General features: G+C 34.1%; 1 long non-coding RNA gene across 1 annotated transcript in view; it reads right to left on the reverse strand.

Annotated features, from left to right (window-relative positions):
- LOC112667970 (uncharacterized) overlaps positions 1-16152 on the reverse strand; it is a 110665-nt gene that overhangs the window by 80461 nt on the left and 14052 nt on the right. The gene's annotated exons all lie outside the window — the stretch shown is intronic.

A 16152-nucleotide genomic window follows, 5' to 3' on the forward strand; every position in this document is an offset into this window, starting at 1 on the left:
GATAGAACGTTTATTATAATGTTAACAGTGGTTACCTCGGGGAAGTAAGCTGCAGAATTTAAACAGCACACTTTCATATTATTTCAACTGTTTGTAGTGGAAAATTTATTACTTTATAATAAATACAGAGTTTTAAAAGAAAACACTGTTCCATGCTGTCTCAGTGACGACTTAAAAATAGAGATTTACTCATACTCTCGTTCAGTATAAGTCAAGTTCAAATAACTCAGCAGCAAGCTCTTGAGGTCTAAGTGAGGAATGGTGCATAAATCCCAGGCATACTTTTCACCTGTCAAAATATCCTGACTTTTTTAACAGTTAGTGCTGAGAATCGAGGTTCAGCTCTCTTTGACCCCAAAGATGAGACTTTTTAAAGAAGATGACAATTCTTGAGATCATTATCACTTTGCTTATGGGGAGAAAGTATCCTCAAGAATTACATGAATTAATAGAACATATTTAAGGATAGGAACATTTTAAAAACTGTGTTTTAAGTGATGATTTCACTTTATAATTACCAGCTATTAGAACTCAGGGAGATAAATACAGGATCTGGCCAAAAAAAAAAAAAAAAAAAAAAAAATCCCCTTTATATCTGGGTGTTTGTGTAAGGGAAGGTAGAGGTAGCACAGCTTAAAATTAAGAGAGCTTTGATATAAATCTGTCAAAGTGAAACAAATAGGCTGATACTCATTCACAAATTCAACTATTTATTTCTAATTATTTACTGACTAGATGTGAAACACTATGCTAGTTGTCAAGTTTATCAACAGTACAAATCCAAATCTAAAAACAACCTGCTTTTTACTTCTGTCTTTGGTATCCAACCTTGTGCCTGACGTTTAGTGTCTGGTACAAGAGTTTGTTGTTGACATCGCTGTCGTTGCTGTTGTTGTTGCTATACTTAATGAAATTCAACTAAATCTATTTGAATCAAAAGCATACATCGTGACCACTGGTCTCCAGTATCTCAAAACATAAAGAATCCAAAATATATTTAAAGCAAAAATGAAAATTCCCGAATAAGCAAGTTTGGCCACCACATCTCAGGAAATCTGACTTTGATACTGATGACGCCCTTCACTGGTTAACGTTCTTCTAATGGACATTACCCGCAGTAATGGTCACACCTTTAATGAGGCTTCTGCTTCTTTGTTTCCCAGCATCTAAACTTAGGTAATATTTGAATCCTAGTAACTGAACTCACAGATTTCCTATGTATTCAAGACTAATTCAAATTCTGGTTGTGAGGCTGTATCCACTGTAATTCCACTTGGAAAAACTCATATCCGTGATAGATTTGGGATTTGGAGGGTGAAGGAAGAAGTTGGTCACTTTTCCATCAACACAAGAAGAAGAAAGAATGAAGAAGGCAAATGATAAGTTACGTAGTCTCCTACTTAGCTTAAGGGACTGGTTTCAAGATATATTGGAGAGGAAGGTCGTGGCCGGCAGCTAACCAATCTGAACTAATGGAAAGGTTTTTGAGACTCACTACAAGGTACCCTGTCAATTCAGCATGGCTTTACTCTGCAGTGACATTTCTCCATGACACTGTAGTCATTGGCATGGCTGATGGATGGACCAGAGTGGGGAAATGTGAGCTGACTTATTCTTGGCCTGTTTCTGACTTCAAAGATCTCCCTGGCAAAACCAAGGAAGAGTAAGGCTTTGGGTAGGATGGGACGGCTGAGGCCCAGCCTGAGTAGCTGAGAGCCAAATGTTAATGTGCTCTGATCTTAGCAGCAGGTTAAAGATGCAGATTATGAACATTTTATATTTACCTATATACTCCTGCTTTCCCTGCAGACTAGCTACTCCCTGGGTCCTAGCTCATCTATCACAGAGTATCCAGCTCCTGTTCATGTCTTTTGCACATTTATTTTGGGCAAAAATATTCCTTAGGGAAAATAAAATTTAGAGAGGTTATTGGAAAAAAAGATAAGTCAATTTTACCATTTAGTAGGTTTGGGTTATTTTTTTTAATAACTTGGGCTTTGCAATAAAAGGAAAATATAAAGTGTCCCTGGGGTCCAGAAAGACACAAGTGTTTAGACTATTTCTAATAAACATCATTCTGCAGAATTCTGAGGGTATAATAGATTTCAGGTGGATAAGATCCAATTATTACAAGGGAAAGGGTCATAATGAACTTATAAGTAGTCTTCCAGTCTGTTTATTTAGAAATTCCTCTTTCTTTTTACAGAAAAAAAAATATGATTTGTCAATGAAAACTATATGGGAAAATATGTACATAAAGAAATAGTAATAAATCTTATCCTGGGAATAAAAACAGAGATTACCTCGGGAGGCCTGGGTGGCTCAGTGGTTGAGCGTCTGCCTTCAGCTCAGGGCATGATCCCAGGGTCCTGGGATCGAGTCCCACATTGGGCTCCCTGCAAGAAGCTTGCTTCTCCCTCTGCCTGTGTCTCTTCTCTGCCTTTCTCTGTGTCTCTCATGAATAAATAAATAAAAACTAAAAAAAAAAAAAAAAAAAAACCAACAGAGATTACCTCAACAATTTTGTGAATTTGCTACATTTGGAATGCTCAAATCTGCTATTATGCAACTTCTCTGGATGATTCATTCATGTATTTAAAAAGGAAAAAAAAAAAAAAAACATTTGGGTGGCTATATTTTTGTCATGCACCATGGTAGGAAGAACAAAACAGATACTCTCTCTACATGTGGATTTTATAAATCAAAAAGAGAGCTAAATGTTAAAAAATATAGCCACACTTGAATTATAAAATTAGAATTGTGTTTGAAAAAGGTAAGATGCAGGGGTACTGGGTGGCTCAGTGGTTGAACATCTCCTTCAGCTCAGGTCATGACCTCTGGGTCCTGGGATACAGCCCCACATCTGGGTCTCCTTAGGGAGCTTGCTTCTCCCTCTGCCTCTGTCTCTGCTTCTCTCTCTGTCTCTCATGAATAAATTTAAATAAATAAATAAATAAATAAATAAATAAATAAATAAATAAGAAAAAGGTAGGATGCTTAGATCATATTACGGTAGGGAAATGTGATTCCTTCAGAGAGACAGAGGAAAGGTAATGGAAAGAATGAGTAATTCCTGAGCTGACATATAAAGGCATTGATTATTAATATATGAAGAGGAGGAAAAAAATCACGCAGGGAAGACAATCTGAATACACAAATCCCTTGTGCGTAAAAGGAGTAAAACACCTGTGGATGCCATCAGGACAGTTGACAAGAAGAAAACTAGAGCAGATCAATTGCGACATTGATTCTAGAATCATTCTCCCGCCACTGATTGCAGCTTTGGTAGCTGGTGTTGTAAAGAAGCTATTGCGCAGAATATCAATTTAGCGCTTTGAGCTTCCTGGGCACACACTGTGAATCTTGACAGCTTTAGTAATCTTTTTGTCAACTGTCTTAATTCCACTCATAGCAAAATCTGCTTTATATTACATACAGCAAAATAACCCAAGGAAGGAAGATGTGAACGGTGTGCTGCCACATAAGAACTTTCTAAGAATCATATAAGCCATAGAGCTTCACCAGATTTCAAGAATTTGAGGCCATCTTCCTATATTTTTACTAGAACAATGATTAGCTCTCTTACTCACGCAAGCAGTATGTGAAAGAGGACAATCAGCACAGGTGCATCGCCAGCACTGCTGAGAGTCCACGACGCTCACCTCCATCCACAGTAAAAGGGGAAGCCTCCACTGGTGGTTATTGTCAATGTCACCAGATACGTTGTCTTGGTGAACATCTTTAGGACGTTGAAGCCCATATTGTCATCAGGCCAACCTTTGCTCAGAGCTTCGTGTTCTGTATTTCCAGATCTAACGTCAGCCTGAACTTTATAAGGCCCAAGGTGACTGGGCTCATCGGTCCCCTGGGAGGAGGGGCTTCATCTGTTCATTCACTGTGGTGTCCTTAGCTCGTAGGACAAGGTCTGCACACAGGGGTCCTTAAACGACATTTGTGGGATGAATGACTAGCTTGCTTTGAATACTTTGGTTATGTAAGTGACATGGGAATCTGACATATGGGAGAACTGACATCTTTAGTGTAAATCTGTCTTTTAAATATTTTTAGATAAAAATGAATATAAATAGATGGCTTGATAGTGTGATCCTACACTCTACTTTGAAGACTATAAGTTTAGTCTAAAAGGAAGACTAACTAAGGCTCCTCTCTATCCACTTACTGATTTCACTTATAAGATGAATTCAGCAGCAAGAAATAGGAATCTAAAAAAATATTCAACACTGTATGATCAGAGAGGCATGGAATAGAGATAGGCCCCAATAAAATAAAAATCAGTATTAATGTAGATTTGCATTTTAAACCTTCTCTCTGTACAAATAATCATGTTTCATTGCAACTATTAACACGGCATTGCAAAAAACTATCTCATATGATTATTGTAATCATATCTATAATTATATATGGTTCATAGAATTGTGACAGCTATGAAATAGACTATCAATTGTAATATGCCTTTTACTTGCTATACGTTTTTGGACAATCAACTCAATTAATTTTCATGAATAGTCCAAAAATTGAATTCAGCAAGTAATAGCTCAATGTGTGATGAGTGACTTAATGGATATCTTAAAACTATAATTTAAGCAAAATAGAACTCTGAAAATGAAGTCACTGACATGCAATGTATTAAAGTAAATAGGTGATTACTGTAGTGAGTATAAAACAATAACAGAAGAGAGAAGAAATTAGATCACCAAGGTAGGGAGGTTTAGTTTCAATATTTCTGTCCCACCTATCCCAAATTTCAAATATTATTTCATATATTATCCTTTCAAGTTCCCCAACTACCCTGGGTTCTAGTGCTGTCCTTAAATCCACCCTATATCACACAGCAATGAAGTATTTAATGTATTTTTCTTTATTAATGTACAAGAATTTTAGCAACTTCCTGAATTGCCCGTTTTGTGAGCTTGAATTTTTTTAGGAGACAATGTCTAATCAAAATAAATATACCTCAGTAGAATTTCAATTCTGTGCTGTTTTTTTTTATTTTTTTTTTAATTTTTATTTATTTATGATAGTCACAGAGAGAGAGAGAGAGAGTGAGAGAATGTGCCAAGTTTTTGGAAAAGGACACGAAACTAAGAGATTTGAGCATCCACTACATACGAATGACAATCTACAAGGTAATTCATATCTAAATTTTTTTTTAATCTTGTATCAATTCTGTGAGGCAGATGTTATTACCCTGTTTAGAGGTGAGGGTATTGAGACTTTAGTAACTTAGCTTACTTGCATAAGGTAATGATCATGGACTATTTGATCTCAAAGATCATGCTCTTTCCCCTATATGAAATACTTTACTTACAGCTTATTTTTGAAGTGTGCATAACAAAAATGAGTGACTAATACTTCTGGAAATTATGTCCGCTATAAACAGATAATGAAGGCAGGCTAGCACTTTAGATAATTATTATTATTTTTCTTTATGATTAAGAATCATTTATGCTCACTGTAAAAAATGGGAAGTAAGATTTAGTCGATATAATCTGGTTCCTTCTCAATGTTTATTATGTCTGAAGATGGAAAAGCCCGTCAGAGACCAGAAGCCTAGAAGTCATTCTGCTTTCTCCTCCTTCTCCTCACCATTGTCCAATACAGGCTCTGGAGCAAAGATCTTTAAAGTGTGTCTGGAAATGGCCAATTACTTCCCTTCTCTGCTCTCACACCTGCCAGGATGACTGCAACTGATTGGTCTGTCTCATCCAATCATGCTTTTCTAGTTCATTCTCCTCTCAGCAGCCAGACTCATATTTAATAAAACAAAAAAGTTGAATTACATCACTGTGTTTTTGTTCACAGGAAATATTAGGTACTTGGTAGGAAAATACTTCATTGATATTTTTATTTGAATTTCATCTTTAAACAGGCATGAGGGGATCCCTGGGTGGCTCAGCGGTTTAGCACCTGCCTTCTCCCCAGGGCGTGATCCTGAGGTCCTGGGATCAAGTCCCACGTCTGGCTTCCTGCATGGAGCCTGCTTCTCCCTCTGCCTCTCTCTCTCTCTATCTCTCTCTCTCTCTCTCTCTGTGTGTGTGTGTCTCTCATGAATAAATAAAATCTTAAAAATAAACATAGGGGTGAAATGGAAATTATATCTTATTTTTACTATTATATGGTTATGTCCTGTACACATTTAAGTATTTTGATTGTTCTGTATTTTTTTGTCAATTGTTTAATTTCTTTTAGACAGACCTGTGTGTTTGGTACTTACGTTCCACAGTTCTGTTTGTCTTTTAACTCCATTTATGACTTTTTGACATGCAGAGATTCTTAACATTTATGTGGACAAACTATTTCCTTGTGGGGAGAGTGTGTTTGTGTGTGTGAGTGTTGGACTTAACACTTTAAAAAATCTTTTCCCATTACAGACTCAGTTGCATAATTTATAATTTTTCTACATTCAATGGCTCTAATTTTCCTTTACATTTCAGTTTTCTTTATAAATGTTACACTTAAAGTGTTAATGCAATTTACAGGTATTTTAATCACCTGCTGCAAAATTTTAATGATTTTCACAATAAAACTAAATTATTGTAGAGGTAAACAGATCGTAGGGAATTTTCATGTTTATTTTATGAGGTATCTTAAAGGATGACAGTAAAATGATACTTTTAAGGCTTTGGCAGATAAATGGTTTTGAAGTGGATGTACTGTTACTATTTTACTTAGGATTTGTGCTTCCAAACTCTTAATAGTAGGATTCTTATTTTGTGGTTTCTTTGTCAGATTTAACCCCACTGTTCATGTCTCTCAATACATTCACATCATTTTTCATAATTGCCTAGGCTAAAACTTAACTGAAATTTTAGGAAACACCGTTTTCTTTATCCTTCATATAGACAACTAATTGCCTTACAATGATGGAACAGGAAGGTACAGCCTTTAAGAATTCAAAGAACAGAAATAGGGGAATTAGTTTTGTACTAATTCTATTTCTATGCTTTGTTTGATAGGCTTTAAATTTTATTTATCACAGCAATTAACAATACAGATATAAAGTTGATAAAAATGTGAACAATTTTAAAGCACAGGTTGTGATAGAAAATGAAAGTCCTATATTCTTCAGTAAAATGTGAAGAAATCAAAAGTAGATTTACTGAATGATGCTCTTTCATGCTATGTACAGAAAACTATTACAAAAATACAACTTATTAACAAAATTCCTGTAGGAAAAATATTATTCCTTTAGAAAAAAATCTCCACTTATCATTCAGTGGACATTTGGGCTTTTTCCATAATTTGGCTATTGTTGATAATTCTGCTATAAACATCAGGGGGCATGGATCCTTTCAAATCAGCATTTTTGTATCCTTTGAGTAAATACTAGTGCAATTGTTGGATATCTGGTGGTCTTATTTTTAACTTTTTTGAGGAACCTCTGTATTGTCTTCCAGAGTGGCTGCATCAGTGCATTCTCACCAACAGTGTAAGAGGATTGCTCTTTCTCTACATCCTTGCTAACACCTGTGGTCTCGTGTTTAGTTAATTTTAGCCATTCTGACAGGTGTGAGGTGATATGTCCTTGTAGTTTTGATTTGTATTTCCTGGATTATGAGTAATGTTGACATATCCAGGCTGACGATAGCCTCTTCAATAGGATTTATAAATGGAATAATTTATATATTTTAAAACCATTTCTTCTAAGGATGCCCGGGTGGCTCAGCAGTTGAGCATCTGCCTTTGGCTCAAGGTGTGATTCCGGAGTCCTGGGATCGAGTCCCACATCAGGCCTTCCTGCATTGAGCCTGCTTCTCCCTCTGCCTGTGTCCTGCCTCTCTCATTCTCTCTCTCTCTCTCTCTCTCTCTCTCTCTTTCTCTCTGTCTCATGAATAAATAAAATATTTAAAAAAATCATTTCTTCTAACTTTGAACTATCTTGAAATCAGAGATGATTTCTTATATGTCTTTGTTCTCTTGTTTGTGACTAACACGGTTATGCCTTTCAGAAGGTACAAAGTTAAGTTAGATTCCTCGCCGTAGAAAACGTTAATGCCAATGGCCGAATATTGAATACTTTTAGTTTTTTACATGATGACTTTCTACTGTTAGATTAGAAACTATAATTCATGTCAAACCTTCAAAATAAGTCTTCTCACAACTTTTAAAAGAATTTATCCAAATCCAGGTAACAAATACAAAATTTTTAAAAGAGAGAGATTTATGGTTATATAAAAATGCCATAGGAATTGTTTTATGTTTATGTATTATATATAGGTGTATACACACACACACACATATATATATACTATACATATATGGTAAACTCTTAAATGATACAGAAAGTAAAAAAATAAAATAAAATGTTTTGAGAGAGGGGAGAGGGAGAGAGAGAATTCAGGCAGGATAAAAGCAGGTTCCACGCCCTGCACAGAGCTCAGCAAGGGGTTCAAACCTGCGACTTTGAGATGATGACCCAAGCCAAAATCAAAAGTTGGACACTTAGACTGAGCCACCCAGGCATTCGCAGAAAATAAATGTCTTAATTAAAGAATTATGACATTTATCATACCATATATGGATCAAAGTTTTAAAGTTAAAAAATCTATAAAATAGACAAGCATTTGTGGAAGATAATTTTAAAAATATGATATTATAATACAGAGATTAATCCCATGTTGGGTCACTTGGCACATGGATGAGCTTGGGCTTTGGAGCTAGAAAGACATCGGTTCAAAGTCTACTTCCATTACTCTGTAGCAGTTTGTCTATAAACAGGGATATGGATCCTGATCTGGATGTGCAGATGGGTAAAGGAGATACCGTATGCAAAGTGTCAGGCACATGGCAACAGTAGAATAAAAGTTAACTGCTGTCCTCAAATTTGATAATTCAGGAGACATCATAATAGCGTGAAATCATCTTTAAAAAAAAAACAACTAGGAAAACACGGAGGGGGAGATAAAAAATAAGAAGACAGTTTTTAGTTCTCAAATACTGGTTAACCTTGTTTTTCACATTTGGCAAAACAAACTAGAGTAAAGCCTAATGTGAAATTCATTAAATTGTGCGTTATTTTCTATCTACTCTCTCCAAAGATTAGAGCTGCCCTGTATTACACTTTCCTGAGGGCTGTGATCCTAAATGGGAACGAGTTACATCAAAACAAAGTAAGATCGCATCAACAGAAATGACTGGAATCACTTTATTCCTTTTGATAGTAGGTTTTGTATGTTCTTGGCACACACAGCTACTCTTAGGACAATAGGATTTAGAGCTAAAGGAGGCACTTTTACCATTTATTTAAACATTCAAAAACCGTACGATGCTTTATTTTCCTATTCATTCAGGTAGATAATGTGTCCCATGTGCCACTGAAATCATTTTATGAGTTTGAACAAGTCACTAAGTAGCCTTGATTTCCAGAATTGTCTGGATTCTACTATTCAGGGTAGGATCTTGGTTAAAGACTTATTAAGTACAGAACCTAAGGCAAGACACTGAACTACTTTGTGTTTCAGTTTGCTAGTCTTTAAAAGAATGATAGTTATAGTACTGAGCTCAGAAAATTGCTGTAAAGCTTAACTGCAGCATTATAATACTAAGAACAAAAGTTGGCCCAGAATGAGTGATCAATAGTTGTTAGATGTTGTCTCTTCCCTTGAAAAACCAAATCTTTAGAACAACTCACCTCTAATTTTAACATAAATTTTCTTAGATTCTAATTCTACTTTGCCTTTTCCCCCCCTAAAATGTTCTATAATGCCTGTGTTTTAAACTCCAAGTTAGTTGTTATGTTTGTTTAAATGTTTTACTTCAATTTGAATTTCCCATTCCATATTTCTGTATGAAACTTGATCTTCTAATATAAGCATCATTAATTCTACCTCTTAATGATGCTAATAACATATGTAACCACAACGTCCGTTATCACAATACATACAGTTAATCCTTTTTGTTTCAAATGCCCTGATAATATGGTGAGTTCTGTTTGAATTTAAGAATTACATTCTTTCACCTTATTCTCCCTTTGAGTCAGAATTGCTTTATGTTTTTTTTTTAACATAAAAGAACAAAAAAAGAGAAGTATTTGTCATCCTTAAAGGATATTTTTTGATTCTCATCTTCCCAATGGTGAGAATTTATACCAATGGTTAGAAGAGAAAGAGAAAGAAAATGGAAGGGGAGGATTATGTCTTCTCCAATGATTCATTCATCATTGCTGAATTGTCAAGACTCTCCACCCAAGGGGATACACGCAGCTTTGAATAGATTTGGGTGGCCTGAAGACAGATGAGCATTTCTGAAGTCACTGAGTTTTATCTTGTTTTTATTATTATTTGTTTGTTTTTCACCACCATTCTGCTGGGTAAAATTATGTCACATGAATTGCCTTAAATTCAGCCATTGAAGCTACCATCCTCTCCTCCCTATTTGTTACAGCCTCTACTGAGCCACGGTTTTTCTCTGTCCTCCAGGTTCACTGCAGGATTTTACATTAGCACCATTTCTCTGGCCAAGTCCTCATTTAATGCTTATCATTTTTAGCTACTTCCCTTTGCTGCCATTATTTTATCCATGTAGACAGAAATTCAAGTATGTATGTACAGAATTTTGTTTTTAGAAATCTTTCACTATGCAATATTATACATATGTATAATAGATGGATACATATCCATCTCCACGTACAAATAAAATTTCCACTATGCTTCAAAACTGGAGATGCGATCATTGCAAAGTTAAACAATGAGAATGTGATAAAGACTCCAACAAGATGAAGATTTCTCCCAAAGGCCTTTTCAGAAAATATTGATGTCTAAGAATTCAGTCTTTATGCTTACTGTTTTCCAATGCTTGGGCTGAAGCTAATGAGATTCACATGAGAGGTTGAATGTGTTTGTTTCTTTTACATATGCCATGCCAAATATCCATTTTAATTCTGACATTTAGCAATTCTGATATGAAGCAATCTTGGGTTGCAGAAAAAGGAAACACATAAAACATTACATTACATACCAAACTATATAGATGATAACTACAATGTATATTGCATTGAAACTCTAGTTTCTAATCTCACCTTAGAATTAACAATCAAAATCCATTTAGTTCCACCTACTTAAAATCTGATTATTTGAAACAATTTTCATCAAGTTACTGAAACATATATAAAATAATTTGAATTTGAATTTATTATATAATTGAGTTTATGGAATTTATTAACCTAGGATTTTACTGTGTCTTGGCTTATCTCTTTCATTTTTGTATTTCGATTTGTGGTTATTTGTTTTACTTATTTTTAAAGTTTTCTTTTCAAAGTTTTATTTTGTTTTGCTAGTTGCATGTGTGTAGGGAGATATGGGTTATTTGTGATTTAGAATTGCATGACAATAATCACAATTATATTTCAGAGACAGTGAGACAGGTCTTATGATCATGGAGTCCCTGTTGAATGGTGTGGGAATGAATCAAAGCTGCTCCAAATCTGAAGTGTTACATATCTTTATTTTTTTTAAACAACTTTATGTTTTTCCTTCCTGTAGATGGCATGCTAATATTCTAGGTTTTTATCATCTATCAATTTTGGGTGTGGGTAAAGAACTCAAACTCTAAAATATTGGGTTAAGGGGTGCCGGGGGTGGCTTAGTTAAGCAGCTAACTCTTGATTTTGGCTCAGGTCATGATCTCAGAGTCCTGGAATCCAGCCCCACTGTGATCCAGCACACATGCACACACACCCACACACACAATGTGTGTCTTTTTCTCTCTGGAATAAATAAATATTTTTAGAAATACATGAAATAAATAAAAAATAATAAAATGTGTTGAATGTCACAGTCACTGAGATATCACAAAAAAAATAAATGAGGACCTTAAAAAGCAAAAATGCTGATACAGAGATCAAGATGGAAATGTGATTCTTCATGAACACCTTCTGGGAATGAGGATGTTGGTAAGAGGTGGAAATCTCAAAGGAAAACTGGTTTACAATTTTTAGGTGGTTTTTATTAAGAATCTTTGAGAAATTTTGTCTGAACCAATGTGTGTTCATTGCCATACTCCCATAATGTTTAGACCAGTAACATAAATTAATAAGTTCTATAAGGTTCAATGAACCATATTTTCTTTTAAATTACCTCACTCTTCTAAAGGATCACAGGTATGGAAATTGTCAATCCTGAAATTCAAAATCCACAAACTTATCAGAATTAGTTCAATATTTCTGTCATTTCCCATAGAAATTTTATATACTTATTTTCCCTGATTCAAACCCATTCCTAGGAGCTTCTTAAGATCTAATGTAAATTCTCAAGAAAAATTGAAAAAAACTTACGTCCTATACCCTTTCTTAATTATAATGTCTTAAAATGGAAAAATGCATTTTCCTATCCCTCTTCTAACCATTTTCTTTCAATGGTTCCCTTTATTTTACAGAAAGTAAAGTGACACGTGGTATTATCTTGTCCTGAATTCAAGTGACTCCTCTTCTGCCAGTAAATTTCTTGACTACTTCCTTATCCATGAGCTATTCATTCATACGTGCTCATATCCATAAGAAATATGAACATAGTAGCTTTTACATCTTTGAAAAAATATTTATATATGATGATTTTCATCCAAATTTACTCTCTCAACTTGGGTTATATATTATACACACAAAAAAGCAATCATAGCTGAAATTTTTAAATTATGTAAAAATAAAATCAAACAGAGGAAATATATTCAAACATTCTTCAGACTCACAGATCACTAGCAATTATTAAGATGATAAACTTAGCTTCTGGTAGAGTAAAAAAAGAACAATATTCAGATATAAATGTAACTTGCTGAAATATCCAGACACTCATAATGAAAAATTGATATGGGAGTTCCATTTGCAAAATTTCTTTTCCAATCATAGGACTTATTATATTGTTGAGAGTATTATGCTTTAAAAATAAAAATAATGATCTAAGAGGGTCATATACTTTATGTTGTTTACTATTTGAGATATCAGAAAGGCTTAGATTTTCAGGTCAAACTCAGAGAAATTACAGTTCTTACTTAGAACCAAAATTTTTAGTAATCAAAAGAACAGAGGAAATGTCAAAACATTTTAAGATCATTCTGAAACTAGTGTAACTCCTCAGGTCCTTTTTCCTGCATGCAGATACATTCTGGTTCAGATAGGACCTCACTAAGGATTCATGTAAGGCCATACTTGCCTCACCATTTCACTGATGTTATATCTTATATATCCCATTAATTCTATGGGTTTATGCAACTTCTGTAGGGAGTCAGAAACCATACATTCTTGTTTTATTTATAATAGGCAACTTAGACCAGGTGCATCCTCCTTCATGGAAGGTGCTTCCACCCTTCATGGAAGCATTCTTTAGACAAAAATTCTCTAGCTAGTAAATATTATTAGTTTAATTAATCATTAACATGTTTAAAAGGGACCAGGTCTTTTCTTCTTTGTTTTCTTGGTAAAGAGAAATACTAGATTTCAGGACTGATAATATTCATTTTTTTCCTACTATTTACTTCCCAAAATACAAATACCTACAGATGGAAAAGCTGGTAAAACAAAGTCACTGGCAAAATTAGAAGAGCCTTTATTGAGTGTTAACACATTTATTAAATTGAAATTATTTTTAAAAAAACTAAAAAAATGTAAACATCAATGGTATTTTACACATAGCAAACTAGTAAAATAAATCTAATTTTTACACCTTACATGTTAGATAATTCTTAGGCTTTCCTTTCCATAATTTCAACATGATACTTTGACATATATTATGCTTGATTTTAGAAACCATTAAAACTAAGAGGTATTTTTCCTAAAGGTGTAGTCACTAGATACTCATTAAAAAAAAAAAAAAAAAAAGCAATGTAAATAGATTCAAAGTTCTAACTATTATAAAAATGTATGCAAAGAAATAAATTTAAGTATGGCAATGGTTTTCCAATAAAGTATATCTCAATTATGATGTAAAAGCATAATTATGTTTGGTTTCACTTTTTCTCCATCTATTGTTATAAAGTGATGTGTCTAAAGTGTACTAGAATTTCTTTCCCTGTTAGCATGCCCCACACTATTTTATTTGTAACACACACTAAAGGAATAAAATGTGTGCAAAAGCAAAGAAAAGAAATGATAGCTTCATAACTGAAATGTTATCAATATTAGTCCTTGTGTCTTGCAGGAAATTCTAGAATGAACTGCTAGGAAAAAACATAAACATTGAACTATATTTGATCAGAAACACTCTTTTATACTAAAGGTAACCACGTTGCTGCCAAATCTGATACTTACGTAGTGACTTAGACTCAATATTAAATGGAAAAATAATGGTTTTATTGTTCACTATTCTTCGAGGCAACACAGTATCTTGATTTCTGAAGAAAAGTAATCCTAGGAAAAGTGCTGAACAGCTTTCAAACTGGTCAAAAACAAGTATTTATTTTGCACTAAACAGTTTGCTAAGTGCTCAATAAATTCTTGTTTATTAAATTATTTCAATTACATTTATATGGGAGAGAGGTACCACTAATACTGTTTTTCATGTATATCAAGAATCATATCTAATTTTAAGATCTCTAAAATCAAAGTTAATCTTACTAGTAATGATATCTTAAAAGTAATGCTATCTTAGAATTGACATCGGCCAGGGGTCAGCTATGATATGGTTGCTGATGCCTAAGCATTAATAACATCAAGAGTAGCAATATCAAAATTTGTAGATTGGGTGTCAAAAGCTTGGAGGCAAATCCAAGAGACAATACTTAATCATTATTTTAACCTTGAGGGACCAAAAAGTTGTGGAAAGGGGAGATGGTGAATCAAACATGTTTATAAACATTGTTAAACTTGAAGCAAAAATTAGGCCAGATTTAGTTAATTTCGGTCAGTTTAAGAGCTCTGTGCCATTTTGTTTTTAAATATTTTATGAATTACCTTGAGCTGTTGTATCACCAGTGCAATTTGTGGTACAAAAGATGGTATTGTATGTACAAACAAGGAAATTAATAATTTTGAGTTGAAAATTGAGTTCGAATCATTAAACTCTGAATGTGAAAATATTTAGAAAAGTCTTAATCAATATTTTGCTTATATTTTCCTTTTATATACACACCAGTGTTATCGTAGTAGAACCTCTACCTAATGAAGATTAAAATAATTATTTCAATCAGTATAAAATAAAAATTACTAAAAATAAAGTTGAGTTGGCAGATTTTTTTTTTTCTTACAGTTTTATCAGAGAATGGAGTACCTTAGGATCAAAGGTGTTTCAGAATAGATAAAATATTATATTCCCATCCTATGGTTGGGAATGCTAATGTTCAGGAAGGCTAAGGCACTTGGCAATTCTGAGATCTGAGCACAAGTAGAGAATAGTTAATATACACAAACTGTAAAAACCTAATTCCTTATCTATATCGTAATTAAGCCAATTTAGCATGAAGATTTTGCTGCCACAGCAGACAAGTTACTTAAGACACTCGAGGTTTGCTCTTGGGGAAGGGTTTTCTGATCCAGCAGAAGATAGAAAAAGAATAGACAAAAACCCTGGACTAGAAGTGCTTGCTCTGCCCTTTGGCCTTTGACATTAATCTCAACCTATGTTTTGTGTAAAGTGCATGAAACTACTTCTATGTCACTTTCTGCCCTATGTTTTCTTGTTCATTCTTCCCTGTCAGATCAAAAATGTGTATTAGAAAGCCTGGTGTTACGTGAACAATCTATGGCATTAGACTGGATTTAATTTTAAAATATAAAATCTCATATTTAAGAAAGTTTTAAAATCCAATTATTTTCTGAATATGCTATTCCTTTTCACTGGGCCTTCACATTTGCTAGTCCACTTGCCAAGATCCCCTTACCTCTAATCCTCTCTCTTTGGTTCAAGCCTCAGCTCAAAAACAAAAACAAAACAAAACAAAACAAAACTAAAATCTCTTCTTTCTAGAAGCCTTCCTGACCATGCCCCTGATCACTCTAGTATGGTTATGTCCTCCTCTGCGTGTCTAGAGAATACTAATGTAATGGCCCTATAAGTTCTATTTAAGCATATGCTCTGCACCTATGCTAACCTATGTGCCCAGAATATTGTAGGCCTTCTGTAAGTCATCAGAGAATGTTAAGTGAGAAGGGAAATATTAAAAGATAATTTGATCTTATAAACTAACTTTGCATTATTTTCTGTAGTT

The sequence above is a fragment of the Canis lupus genome, chromosome 21, assembly GCF_003254725.2.
Source record: "Canis lupus dingo isolate Sandy chromosome 21, ASM325472v2, whole genome shotgun sequence".
NCBI classification, from domain to species: Eukaryota; Metazoa; Chordata; class Mammalia; order Carnivora; family Canidae; genus Canis; species Canis lupus.